Raw genomic sequence first — 13,351 nt, forward strand, 5'->3', positions numbered from 1 at the left:
GGGGTGCTGTCATTTTCTGTGATGTAACTATATACACTTGTGCTTTTCACAGTTATTCAGAGGTTCCCTGCTTTTAAAGGAAAACCAACTGTGGAGACAAGTGTCATTCTGAAATATTAAAGAGTAGTAGGTATATACGATAAATGCACATAACATACCAGGCTAAGGCCTGGTTCCCACAACGAAATGCTTTATATGTTTTTTTGCACCAATATCTGATGTTTTTTGTCATTGTATTTATTTATTTTATTTTTTTTCAATTCACGCTCTGTGTTATGGTGCCCATACTTGGTACAATTTTTTTACTTTTTTCGATTACATAATTTTGTTTGATTATTCCTTTAGATCAAATATAAAGATTTTTCCAACATGTCTGATCAGGTTTTTACTGAAAAAAAATGGGATCATCTATCATTTTTCTGGATTAAAAAAAAAGATTCTTTTTGACTTTCATTCAATTTGATTGTTTTGGTCAAATAAATGGGAAAATCACATTTTCACACCATTCATATGTTTTGCTTAGTTTTTTTTTCTTTTTTGTGTGTGTGCATTGACTTTAACTACTACACGACCGTGTCACACCGATAGGCGTGGCCGCGGCGGTAGCCCCGGGACAGCCTAACGCCGATTGGCATAAAGTCCTGGGGCTGCAGTTTGCAGGTCATCACGCGCACGCATCTCCTGCTTAGTAGGCGGAGCGGAGCTACAGCAGTGCTGTACTGGGGACAGCCGTGTGACATGGCGGTCCCCTCTGTGTGCTCAGGGGTGATCGCCTATGACAGCTGATCATGGGGATTGGCTGGCGGGGGAGGGAGGGAGGGAGGGAGGGAGAGGGATTAAAAAAAATACACAAATAAAAAATAAAGCACATAAATATTTATTACAAAATAAACAAACCTCTTGGGGGCGATCAGACCCCACCAACAGAGCGCTCTGTTGGTAGGGAGAAAAGGGGGGGGGTCACTTGTGTGCTGTGTCGTGCAGCCCTGCAGCTTGGCCTTAAAGCTGCAGTGGCCTATTTCCCAAAACATGACCTGGTCTTTGGGGGGGGGGGGGGTAAAGCCTGTGGTCCTGAAGTTGTATATAAAAGTACAAATGTATAAAAATGCTGTATGCAGTGCCCTCTCAGTACAGTAAGAATCACAAAACGCTGGTGGAAATATTGCAATTTGTACATGTGTCTATATATATACATATACATTACATAAAATCAACCTGTTAGCTTATCACATTGTTATTGGGTATGTTTATAGATGGGGGAAGCTCGTGCTGTCCGTTTTTTTTTTCTTTTTCTTTTTTTTTTCCATGCCTGCCCAGGAGTAAAGATGCTAACCTTTAGGCTCACGGTAGATCAAACAACATGAGCAAAATACATGGCAACTGTCAATCATTTCTTGATCTAGCTTCTATTTCTTAACTTCTCACTTGTAATGTCTTTATTTATTTATTTTTTTACACCTAGTATTATCTCTCGATGAAGCTCCTCTTTACAGCAACTGTCAAGTTGCAAACAAAAGATATGTAAATCCAGGATTGAGGTGGGGGAGTTAGACTAATGCTGGGAATACACATTACGTTTTTGAGCCATTTAGATGGCTCGATAGATAATTTCCGACATGTCCGATCTCCCGCCCGATCGTTTCGCCGCTCGATTCCGCATTGAACACAATGGAAAAAGATAAGAAAAACGAGCGGAAGATAAGAGAATCGCCTGTGGAATCAAGAATAGAGTGTCAAAATCGACCTGTGTATTACCAGCATTAGCCTTTGTTTGCAACAGTATGCCCTAGTTCAGGTACACTTAAGAACAGATTTGCTCTCAAAAATTTTCCTTCTGCATAAAAGCCCTCATATTTTATGTAAAGTAACAGCCCTAGTTTACTGAAAGGTAACTGTTTTTTAGTTTATACTGTTTATTGGTATCTCGTTGGAAATGGGCATTCTAGTGGGAATTGTAAAGAAAATGTAGAAAAAAAAATCAAAAGAAAGCCAAATTGGGTGCACTTTTTGCTTTTATTTGTTCTTCCCAATGATAGATTTGTGATGGACCTTCCTTCCTCCCTGAACGTGAATCTATCCAGCACCCCGTGGGCTAAACCCCCTGCTGTTGGTTGATGAAGGATCTATTTGTAGACTTTGCCTCAGAGAGTTGCCTTTTTCCACAGACTTAACAGGCTGCTGGTATCACAATGTGATGCCTGAGATACATTTAAATCAAGCGGCCGTTTCAAGTTGTTGCTGAAAATCTGCCGTGGAAACGTCCGACACGAATATATCTGAATTCACTTGTAGGCTCGCCATTTATTTTCAAAAGCTATTTTTGACATCACTCAAGGATGGCTTCGCTATGAACAGCCAAATCAAAAGGGCCGGGGAAAAAAATGTAACTAGATTCTTTTATGCCTTTGGAAACCCAGATGGTTACAAGATTGTTTCAGTGAGCAGAAAGAATTGAGCCTATATTTAATCTTCTGCTGCTGCTGAGTGTAGGAATGTGGTGGAGAGAGAAAAAAAAGGCCTTAATAACAGGACATTTTTCTATGGAGCTCATCGTGATAATCCCATCTGGATGTTTATAGTTTAAAATGTATTTTTTGTCAGATTAAATGATGGCATTCTGTACGAAGTGTGCGGCTTGTTAAAGGTAAATTCTAGAGTCGAGGCAGAAAAAAAATGTGAGCTTTTAAAGTGGCTCAAGGGCTCTTGTCTACCTGCCGATGTCTCTAATTTATCTTCTGCTAAAGGCAGTTTTTGCACAGGAGTTGGTTCTTAAAGTTTGCAGATCTAAGAAAATACAGTCTCATAGCTTACTAAACAGAGTGCTAAAATTTTTGAGAAAATGGGCTTTCTGAAGGTACAGAAAACCCTGTTTTTAGACGGACCTGAGGCTGCTGGGAGAGGAAGTCAGATGTCATAGGCTTTGGGGGTGTGGCTGCTCCTGATGTCTAGATTGCATCATTTCTACTCTTCAGTGGAAGGAGGCTGGCACTTAAAGAGAAACTCCGACCAATAATTGAACTGTATCCCAATCTGTAGCTGATACCCCCTTTTTCATGAAAAATCTATTCCTTTTCACAAATAGACCATCAGGGGGTGCTGTATGGCTGATATTGTGGTGAAACTCCTCCCATAAAGAAATTCTGAGTACGTACTCTTGGCAGTTTCCTGTCTGTGAACCTTGCTGATTTGTGGCTGTTGTTTCCAACTGCCAAAAAAGCATGCAGCAGCTACATCACCTGCCAACAGTAAAAATGGCACCATGTAATAAATGTCAGAATGTAAATCAGGGATTTAAAATATTTTACAATGGGCAAACACTGACTACATCATTTATACATAATTATTGTAAAAATGAAGCACTTTTTTATTACATTATTTTCACTGGAGTTCCTCTTTAATCCGTGTGAGAAGTCTCTGGCAAAGACAGTCACCAAGCAGGAAGTGGTCAGGGTCTGGCTCTTTGACAGGTATTTTAAAAAGAATCAAGGAACCTCTGCAAAGACATACGCTCTGCAATAGACAGCCTACTCTAAACTATAAAAACAGTGTTGCCAAAACTGAGGCTTTTATGTGTTTTAAATCAAGTTTCACATAAAGTCAGCAGTGGTTCTCCAATGATAATTATAGTAATTACCATACTATAGTTTTATGTTCTGTTTTTATTCCCTTGAACAACCGGTTTGGACTTCACACTGTAAATGATAATGAGCAACAATCACTGACCACCATCAGGCCAAACCACCATTAGCTTCTATGGTATATTATAGGGTGTGGCCAACAGGGGTAAACATTCCACCCTAATAGTCAATGAAAAGCTAATAATTCTAATCAGTTCTAAGCTCATTTTATGAAAAAGTATGCAGCATGGAAATGGACCATCCGGATACAGCATTTGCTGCAACTGACGGGTCCATTTCCAAGCAGCATCTATTTACATAAAATTAGCATAAAATCAGAATGCTTTGACCAGCCCCATTCTCACCCAATGTTTCAAAATGCTACTTACCATGTTATGCAGATAGCCAGCTCTTCCTTTGTTTAAAAGAAACCAAACACCTCTTTTTTCCTGGTTTCATAGCTATAGGAGCTGACATGTTCCCCCCTCCCCTTCTAGCTGCCCATTATTTATCCTGGGAAAGGTGTGAAGATAGCATCTGTGACTTCTGTAAACTCTCTGAAGCACAGTGTTTTATCCCCCCCCTCCCCATCCCTATTGATAAAAAGTTTTGTTTGCACTTGCTAGTGTGTGCAATAAAATAATGAAATCAGTCCTTATCTGTCTGAAACTTATGTGGTCAGACAGGCCATGGAAGTAGGGCAGTAAACACCTTTGCTAAACTTTCAAATGTAAAAAGAAGAATTAAAATAGATTTTTTTCTTTATAATGAGCCACATTGTTGGCAAGCATATTTAATGTGCTATTAAGATGGCCTAGGTGCTAAAAATGGTGCTTGGTCCAATATCAGGTCTACTTTGTAGCATTGGGGATTCACCTTCCCCCCCCCCCTCAAAAAAGGCCAGACAACTGGCTTTCTATTAACCAACACTTAACAACACCATGTAGAGATCAGAGGGTGTGGGAGTGGTGGATGTAAACAAAGCCTCAGCTTTTCAGAGCACAAAACCAGGAGATTGTGGGTGCAGATAAAGAGGGAACAAGTCATAAGCCCTGGCTGAAGAATTCAGGAGGATGAGAGAAGTGCATTAGCGATAACTGTATTTTGTAAGTGCAGTTGTCCTTTAAAGCGGTTCCGAGATGAAAAACTAACTATAACAAGTAACTTGTCTATATATCTTTTCCAAAGTTTAGATAGTCTACACAGCAAATCTAGCTTGCAAACGGATTCAACAGTTTATGATTATGTCTTGCTGTGATACAAGGAGAGCAGCCATGTTCTGCTTCTGATCATTACACACAGGCAAGCTGATAGCATCTCCAGCCTCTGCCTGTGAAAACTTCTCTCCCCTCTCCTCGCCCTCCTCCCCCTGCCTCTGAAATCTCTGGCTAGTAACCTCCTCCTCCTCCTCCTGCCCAGACTGAGCTCCCATAAGCCCTTGTTACTAAGGCTGAGAGTGCCAAGGCTCTTTGGAGAAGCTGTGAGGGAGGATAGTTTAGTTTATAGGGAATTAGAGTATTAAAATAACAACAAAAAAGGAACACAATTATGCAATTAGTAACATTTTATCTCAAATCCACTTTAAAGTGTGACTCTCAACAGGTCAAATTTTAAAGAATCTTTGTAAACAGAATAAAATATTGTAACCTCATGTGAGACAAGACCATCATTCCTTGTATATAATATCACTACTTCTCATCAATACTGCTGTATGTCTAATGTTATTTTGAGCAGCAAGTTATGCTGAAACTAAATGACTGATGTAGAAGGAAACTAGAGCAAAAGTTTAAAAGTTGTATAGTACCCAGTTACAATCCTGGTATCCATATTGCTTTTCTCATGGCCAGACTGAAATTCAATAGCCTATTATTACTACAAATTGCCTTTACTGTCTCTTGAAATTTTGATTCTCGGCCATGAGTGTCCTCTTTGCTGCTGTCTGACACCAAAATCTGCTTTTGCTTCCTGGGAAAGGAGAGGAGAGATGCACTGTCCGCTTCACCTCTGAGTGTTGTATCTTGTTTAAACAACTTTCTCAGCCTCTTATCTGATGTGCCTGTGTTCAAGGGAAAATTTCATTCATTTAGGTAAACATTAAAAAAAACGCACAAAAAGAAACAGGCAAAATAAATAAATAAATAAATATGTTCCATAGGCCCTTCCCTGTGAGAACACAGCCTTTCTTGTCTCTTTAAAGAGAACCTGTAACAAAAAAAACCCTTGGGGGATACTTACCTCAGGAGGTGGAAGCCTCAGGGTCCCAATGAGGCTTCCCCATCCTCTGTAACTTGGGGGAATCCAGCGTTGGCTCCCACAAAACCTCTTTGACAAATGCTAACAAGGAGCCTGGTTGATCTGCTCTACTGCGTAGGCACAAAGGACTTGCGCCCGCGCTGTAGAGCGGATACAATCGGGCTCGGCTATTTCCGCCTTAGCCCGAACAAATAGCCGCTACTGTGTCTGCGCTGGATTGCGGTAGGTAAGTATTTACCTCACCGCTGTTCGGGGGGTCGCAGCGCTGGATTGCCAGGACTGAGGAAGACGGGGAGGCCTTGTTAGGATCCACAGGCTTCCCCCTCCCAAGGTTAGTACCTCCCAGGGGATGTTTTTAAAGTTACAGGTTTTCTTTAATAGCCTGCAACAGGCAGCCTAAATCATTTTCTTTGCTTCAGTACCCCTCTCTGTCTCCATCTATGTCAGGGATGTCTGACTCCAGTCCTATAGGGCCATATCCATGCCAGTTTTTAGGATGGAGAGTGTTCTACTTCATGAATCTACAGTTTTTTTCATATATACTCTATTTGCCATGTGCAAGGTAAAAGAGAGCAAATGTAAAAAAAATAATCTGGGAAACTGTCCACACATTAAGAGATTGAAATTTTGTTGTTGTAGCAACTGCTCCTTTTTTTTTCTTTACGACCATTTCCTTAAATGAGTCCCATTGATTTCCGTTGGTTACACATAAGATGTTGGCAAGCAAGCCAGTAAATCTCTTGGCAGCATAAGATTAAAATTGTCAGTGTACTTTATTGCTGAAACACGTACCACAGACCTTTTAGCAGTAGTAGTGGTGTAACAATAGCCTCCAGTGCCATAGTAGTGGCAGAGAGGCCTGGAGGCGGGCGGGGCCCCGGGAGGTGGTTCTGTTCATTAATATGCAGAGCATGCAGCCCTCCCCCCGCCAAAAAAAACATACAGTGGATGACTCTAGTATACATTGAGAACAAATGCATTTTAATTTATTATTCATGAATACTTCCAGTCTATTTAAAGAGGAACTCCAGCCTAAACAAACATACTGTCATTACGTTACATTAGTTATGTTAATTAAAATAGATAGGCAATATAATCTCTTACCCACCCTGTGTTAAAAGAACAGGCAAATGTTTGATTTCATGAGGGCAGCCATCTTTTTGGTTGAAAGGAGGTGACAGGGAGCATGAGACACAGTTCCAACTGTCCTGTGTGCTGATCACCCCTCCCAGTTGCTAGGCAACGTGAATAACAACATAGGAAATCCCATTATGCTCTACACAGCATCTGGGAAAAAAAGCCCTAGCAGTTTTCTTTGATGGGTGGAACTTAGCTAAAAAAATGCAGCTAAAAATGATGCTTTGGTAAGAAAAACAAAATTCTGATGCTGTGAAACTGTTAAAGAAACACCAAGCCTTTTCAGTTCTGCTGAGTAGATTTTTAGTCCGGAGGTTCACTTTAAGGTTTAAAATTCTTCTGATCCTTGGTTCTGCCCATCCAAGGTTCCTGTTCTTGGTAACTACTGTTGGCCCTGGGGTGTCCTCCGGGTGCTGCAAATACTTAAGGGTTATATCTGCTTTTACAGCTGGTGTGATGAGAGTTCGCTTACCTTTTTACTGAATTTTAGTGCAAGCATTCCGGCAGTATAGTTGGCATCACATAGACACAAAAGATTGATGGTGAGTTTTGGATCTGCTAACGAAGCTTCAAACGTACAGACTACAAAGGTTGTTTGGAATCCTGTCTGCGAAGGGACTTCAACCAAAGCTTTGGGTTCCTGAGTTTACAGACACTTTAAACCCTATTGTTACCTATAGACTTTACTACTCAGTGGTTCTGATCCAATTCACTTTTTTTCCCCTGCATTTTCTCCTAGGTGATTTTTTCACACCTTATAAATAAAATTACTTCTTATGCATCAGCAAGAAAATACTCTGAATAATTTTGATAGTACTTTTTCACCTACTTCCATAGTACTTTTTCAATTGAAGAGCGCTTAAACGTTTTATTTTAATTATAAAATATGATCTCCTAGGAGAAAACTATGTATGACTTACATCAGGCCCCAGGGGCAAATCCAGGATTTCCAAGGGGGGGGGGTTCCTGAAAGCGGTGTGTGGGCGTGGCCAAAACATGGTGTGGGTGGAGCCAAATACTAGCAGTTTCTAGGCTAAATTGCACCCAGGGTGAGGGCGTAAAATGCGCCCCCAACGTTTAGACAGGTATAGGTGCCCGCAGTATAGGTAGCCAGCTATAGGTCCCCCCCCCAGTATAGGTAGCCCATATAGTTGCCCCCAGTATAGGTTAGATAGGTATATGCCCCCAGTATAGGTTAGATAGGTATATGCCCCCCAGTATAGGTTAGATAGGTATATGCCCCCCAGTATAGGTTAGATAGGTATATGCCCCCCAGTATAGGTTAGATAGGTATATGCCCCCCAGTATAGGTTAGATAGGTATATGCCCCCCAGTATAGGTTAGATAGGTATATGCCCCCCAGTATAGATTAGACAGGTATATGCCCCCCAGTATAGATTAGATAGGTATATGCCCCCCAGTATAGGTTAGATAGGTATATGCCCCCCAGTATAGGTTAGATAGGTATATGCCCCCCAGTATAGGTTAGATAGGTATATGCCCCCCAGTATAGATTAGATAGGTATATGCCCCCCCCAGTATAGGTTAGATAGGTATATGCCCCCAGTATAGACTAGATAGGTGGAGGAAGGTGCCCCTGTGTGGGGAGAAGATTGCCCTGGGAAGAGAAGAGAGAAAAAAATTGTGGCGGCGCCAATAAGGGATGCGGGAGCCGGCTTTATTCCTCGCTCCCTCCCTCCTTCTGAATTCCCCTCACCTGCGGTGATTGTGTGCCCGGCTCCCCCATGAGTGTGTGCGCAGCGGAGCGGTAGGTCCTCTTACCGCAGATCAGGCGCATCGGCAACTGGAGTCTCCTGCTTCCTGTTTACCATGACGTCACAGGAAGCATAGAGACTAGTTGCCGGTGCGCCTGATCTGCGGTAAGAGGACCTACCGCTCCGCTGCGCACACACTCATGGGGGAGCCGGGCACACAATCACCGCAGGTGAGGGGAATTCAGAAGGAGGGAGGGAGCGAGGAATAAAGCCGGCTCCCGCATCCCTGGGCCCCTCGCTCTAGTCAGAGTCCTTCTCGCCGCACACAGATATGAGCAGGCGGCAGCTGTGCATCTGTGGCTGCCGCTGCTCAGATTTAGAGGGAGACTTCCGGTCTTGGTGCAGGGGGGTGTTCTGTACACCCGGAACAACCCCTTCCGTGCGCTTCTGGGCCCATTTAGAGAAAAAGAACATCTTGATGTAAGAACTTGCAGTGCAACAGCAAGTGCAAGTGTATTTAAATTATTTTATTTATTAAAGAAAACAGTACTGCATTCTATCTAACAAAAAACTCATTTTTTTAAACTCTTTGTCTTATGTATACATATATACATACATACATATATATATATATATATATATATATATATATATATATATATATATATATATATATATATATATATATATATATATATATATATATATATATATATATATATATATATATATATATATATATATATATATATATATATATATATATATATATATATATATATATATATATATATATAGTGTATGTGTGTGTATTTGAAGTTATCACATGGGTTAGAGGATGAGGTTTGTTTAAGTTCTACTTGATAACCTCAATCTCCCAAGCAAGATTCTAATCTCGATATTAATTAGGCATTAATTTAGGGAGATCTATGTATACAGGTAGTCCCCGGTTAACGAACGAGATAGGGACTGTAGGCTCGTTCTTAACCTGAATCCAATCTTAAGTTGGAACGCTATGCAGTTTCTGCCCCCTTTGCCTCCTATGTGCCCCCTTTGCCTCCAGTGCCCCCCTGTGCCTCTCTGTCTCCCTCTGTGCCTGTTTGTCCTCCCTCTGTGCTTGTTTGCCAACCCGTGCCTCTGTTTGTCCCCCCTTGTGCCTCTGTTTGCCCCCCACTGTGCCTCCATCTGTCCCTCTTCTGTGCCACCATTTGTCCCCTCCCTCTCTGTGCATCTGTTTGCCCCTTCTGTGTATCTGTCCCCTCTGCCTCCTATTTGTCCGGTGCTGTGCCTCTGCTTGCCCCCCATGTGCCGCCGTTTGTCCCCCCCCCTCCCGAGCAGAGCTGGACTCACCTCCGAATGAGTCCAATGACTTCTGTCCTCCTCTTGCCGCATCCAGCTCCCTCTAGCCGTGTACAGCACTGCTTCCTGACTGTCATGTGACATACAGGTTCTTGTATGTCACATGACATACTGGAAGCGATGCTGTACGCGGCTAGAGGGGGCTGGATGCGGTGAGAGGAGGACAGAAGGCGTTGGACTCATTCAGAGGTGAGTCTAATGCTGTTGCTGGATGCGCCCGACACTTGGGGAAATTTGAAGCCGCTTCTTCAAACGTCCCCACGCGGAAAAATTAGGTCATCGCGACGGGATCAGGCCGTTCGTATCGGCGGGTCATTCGTAAGTCGGGCGTTCATAACCCGAGGATTATCTGTATTGCATAGATCCCGATTTAAGTGAGTTTGTATGAGTCAAATCATTCGATAATCGGTACAATCATGAATTTTTATTACAACATATTTTAAAAACACATAATTGAACTTTTTTTTTTTTTTAACAAATCATCACAACACATATACATTTTACATGTTCTGCCACAATAACAAAATCATCCAATATGGGTGACTTCACAACGGAATAAAGTTCCTATGTTACCACCTGGACCTTACAAGGCCTGCTGGATATACTCTTAGGGGACATTGCATGTCCGTATTTGTCTTAAATCCTATTTGAGTACTAATAACATGCCTACCGGGACAATTATAGTTTTGTCTTAACGCGTTTCGTGAACCATAAGCCAAGTAATGTTCACTTCCTCAGAAGTTTAATTTTTCACGGCTACTTGAAAAAATCATGCAAATGTTTAATACCTCTAACCAAAAGATAAAAATGTATATATAAACAGAGAGATCACAAAGACTGTTCTGGAGTCATTTTTACACCCAGCACCGACACCTCATATTGTGAAGCTTGTGTCTCCAAAAGAGGATTAACTTCTATTAAATTATAAATAGATTTTTTTTCCCTAATGTTAAATCTGTTTTACTTTGTTGATATACATCATTGTCCGTATAACTGAAGACAGCTGTGTGAATTAATCCATTGTTTCACTCTCAACTAAGGACAAATTTAGTGTCTAGTATAACTAATTTAAAACATATGCATATATATATAAGTTTAACAAATGCATAGTATGCATAGACATGGCATTGGAATGTAACATGATTTTTTTTTTCATCTCTGCTAAACGAGGGTCGTTTTGTCTAAGACCAGTTAACCAATGAAATAGTTTTGCCTTGGAAGAAGTCGTTTTTTTCTACTTGACTGAAATGCGTTCCTTCTTCAGGGTTTTTCTTTTCAATATCCCCACTTACACAAGGCAAAAAATATCAACAGGTGGTTTAAATGCTACAAGGCAAGTCAAGAGGCATCCTTTTGGAATCGTCTTTCGTTACAATGAGGCAATTAACAGTGAAAAAAAATCTCTGTGGGGAAAAATCTAGCTCAAGGCTATTTTGCTTATGGAAACAATTTGGCCTCTTCAAAATGTTGTGAAGGATAATTTTATCTATTCGTTTTATATACGCTTGTTATTGCAGTAGAGGCCTTGCTAAAAATTGTTAGGCCGGTGGCTGATTTACAGCCTGGAATTGGCTAATACAAGATTCTAGCTTTGACACTTTAAAGTGGGAATTCTGTGAGAACGACATTCTGCTTCAGCACCATTATATAGCCTAAAGGTGCCCATACCCTCATCAATTTTCTCATTTGAACCCTTGCAGATCTGATTCATCTGCTGGGAATCGGTTCCCCAAAATGTCAGATCATTTAATTTTTGTTTAGTTTTGACTTTGAATTGATCAAAAGTATGAAGTGCACAGAAAATGTAAAACAATCAGTGGTAGCAATCAATTCCTTCTGAATCGATTATCTTCAGAAAGGAATCCATCATTTTAGAATATTGGATGGAAATCTATGTGTATGGCCAACTTTAGAACAGATTTCTATAAAAAAAAAAAAATACCCGAAATGTCAAAATGACTGCTTTTACTTTGCCTAGAGCCTTATCATGAGATTGGCCAGCAGGCAACAGGAAGTAAGACATCACTTTCCTCTCTGTGAGTAGCTATTGTTTTGACTAAGGCCTCTTTCACATCAGGACGTTGCGTTTTAGGGGACGTTAAGGTCGCATAACGTGCCCTAACGCAACGCCTGGTGGTGTTGAAGGAGGACGCTACATAGAGCCACGTTATGCGGTTCCTGGTTCGCCTTTTTTGTTCTATGGACTGCGGAGACCACGTGATCGGAACACTCCGCATCATGTGGTCCCACCAGCCAATTGCCGAACAGAGCGGCCGCTCCAGGAAGTAAACACTGCACGTCACACAGTGCAGTGAATATCAATTAGCCATGTGGCTAGGGACACTAGCGGACTCTCCCCTCCTCCTCCAACATAACTGAGCATGTGCAAGCAGTCTAACGTGGCTAAAACCGCATATAATGCACAGCATGCTACACTTTCTCAGAACGTCCAGCGTTACACTGCAATGCAACATGGGCACTTTGAACAGCCCATTGATTTTTCATTACTGTGAGTTGGGCTGCGTTACTGGCTGCTGTAATGCTGGATACACACCATGCGTTTCCGCGTTCGATGCGTCCGTCGATACGCATCGATTCGATTATTTCCGACATGTCCGATTCAAGCTTCGATGGATCATTAGGTCGATTTGCCATACTTTACATAGCAATCGACCTAAAAATCATCGAAATGCATTCGGAAATGCTCGTAAATAATCGAATCGACGCGTTTCGACGGACGCATTCGACGCGGAAACGCATGGTGTGTATCCAGCATCACGTGCACCTGTAACGTCCCACTCTGAAAGCAGAGAATCTTCTGTTTGATGAGTAAACGAAGGATGAACTTTATCTGCATGGCTGATCAGTGAATGAAAAGCTACACACAAACACTAGATTTTAATTGTTTAGAGTGGAGTTATACACTTGTTTGTGATCATCGCGTGCACAAATCTTGCTTCTGTGAAGCTATCTCAATAATGTCTTTAAAGTGGACCTGAACTCTTGCACAGGACAGAGAGAAAACATAGAGAAATGCACCCTGTATGTATTTAGAGAGTTTAGCCTGTCTAATTCCCCCTCATATGTGACTAAGCACAAGTTGTAATTTGATCCCGTAGCCGTGTCAGCTGACTGCCATGGCAGAGAGCTTGTTTGTAAACACAGGATGTTAACAATATGCCTGTTTCCATGAAAGCAGGAAGTAGACAAACTGCAGATTTATTGCAGGATTTGTATCGGCTGTAACAAAGAAGTGTTTTTTTCTTTAAA

General features: G+C 41.5%; 1 protein-coding gene across 2 annotated transcripts in view; it reads left to right on the plus strand.

Annotated features, from left to right (window-relative positions):
• FIGN (fidgetin, microtubule severing factor) overlaps positions 1–13,351 on the plus strand; it is a 235,397-nt gene that overhangs the window by 26,765 nt on the left and 195,281 nt on the right. The window lies entirely within an intron of this gene.

The sequence above is a fragment of the Hyperolius riggenbachi genome, chromosome 7 (genome assembly GCF_040937935.1).
Source record: "Hyperolius riggenbachi isolate aHypRig1 chromosome 7, aHypRig1.pri, whole genome shotgun sequence".
Classification (NCBI taxonomy): domain Eukaryota; kingdom Metazoa; phylum Chordata; class Amphibia; order Anura; family Hyperoliidae; genus Hyperolius; species Hyperolius riggenbachi.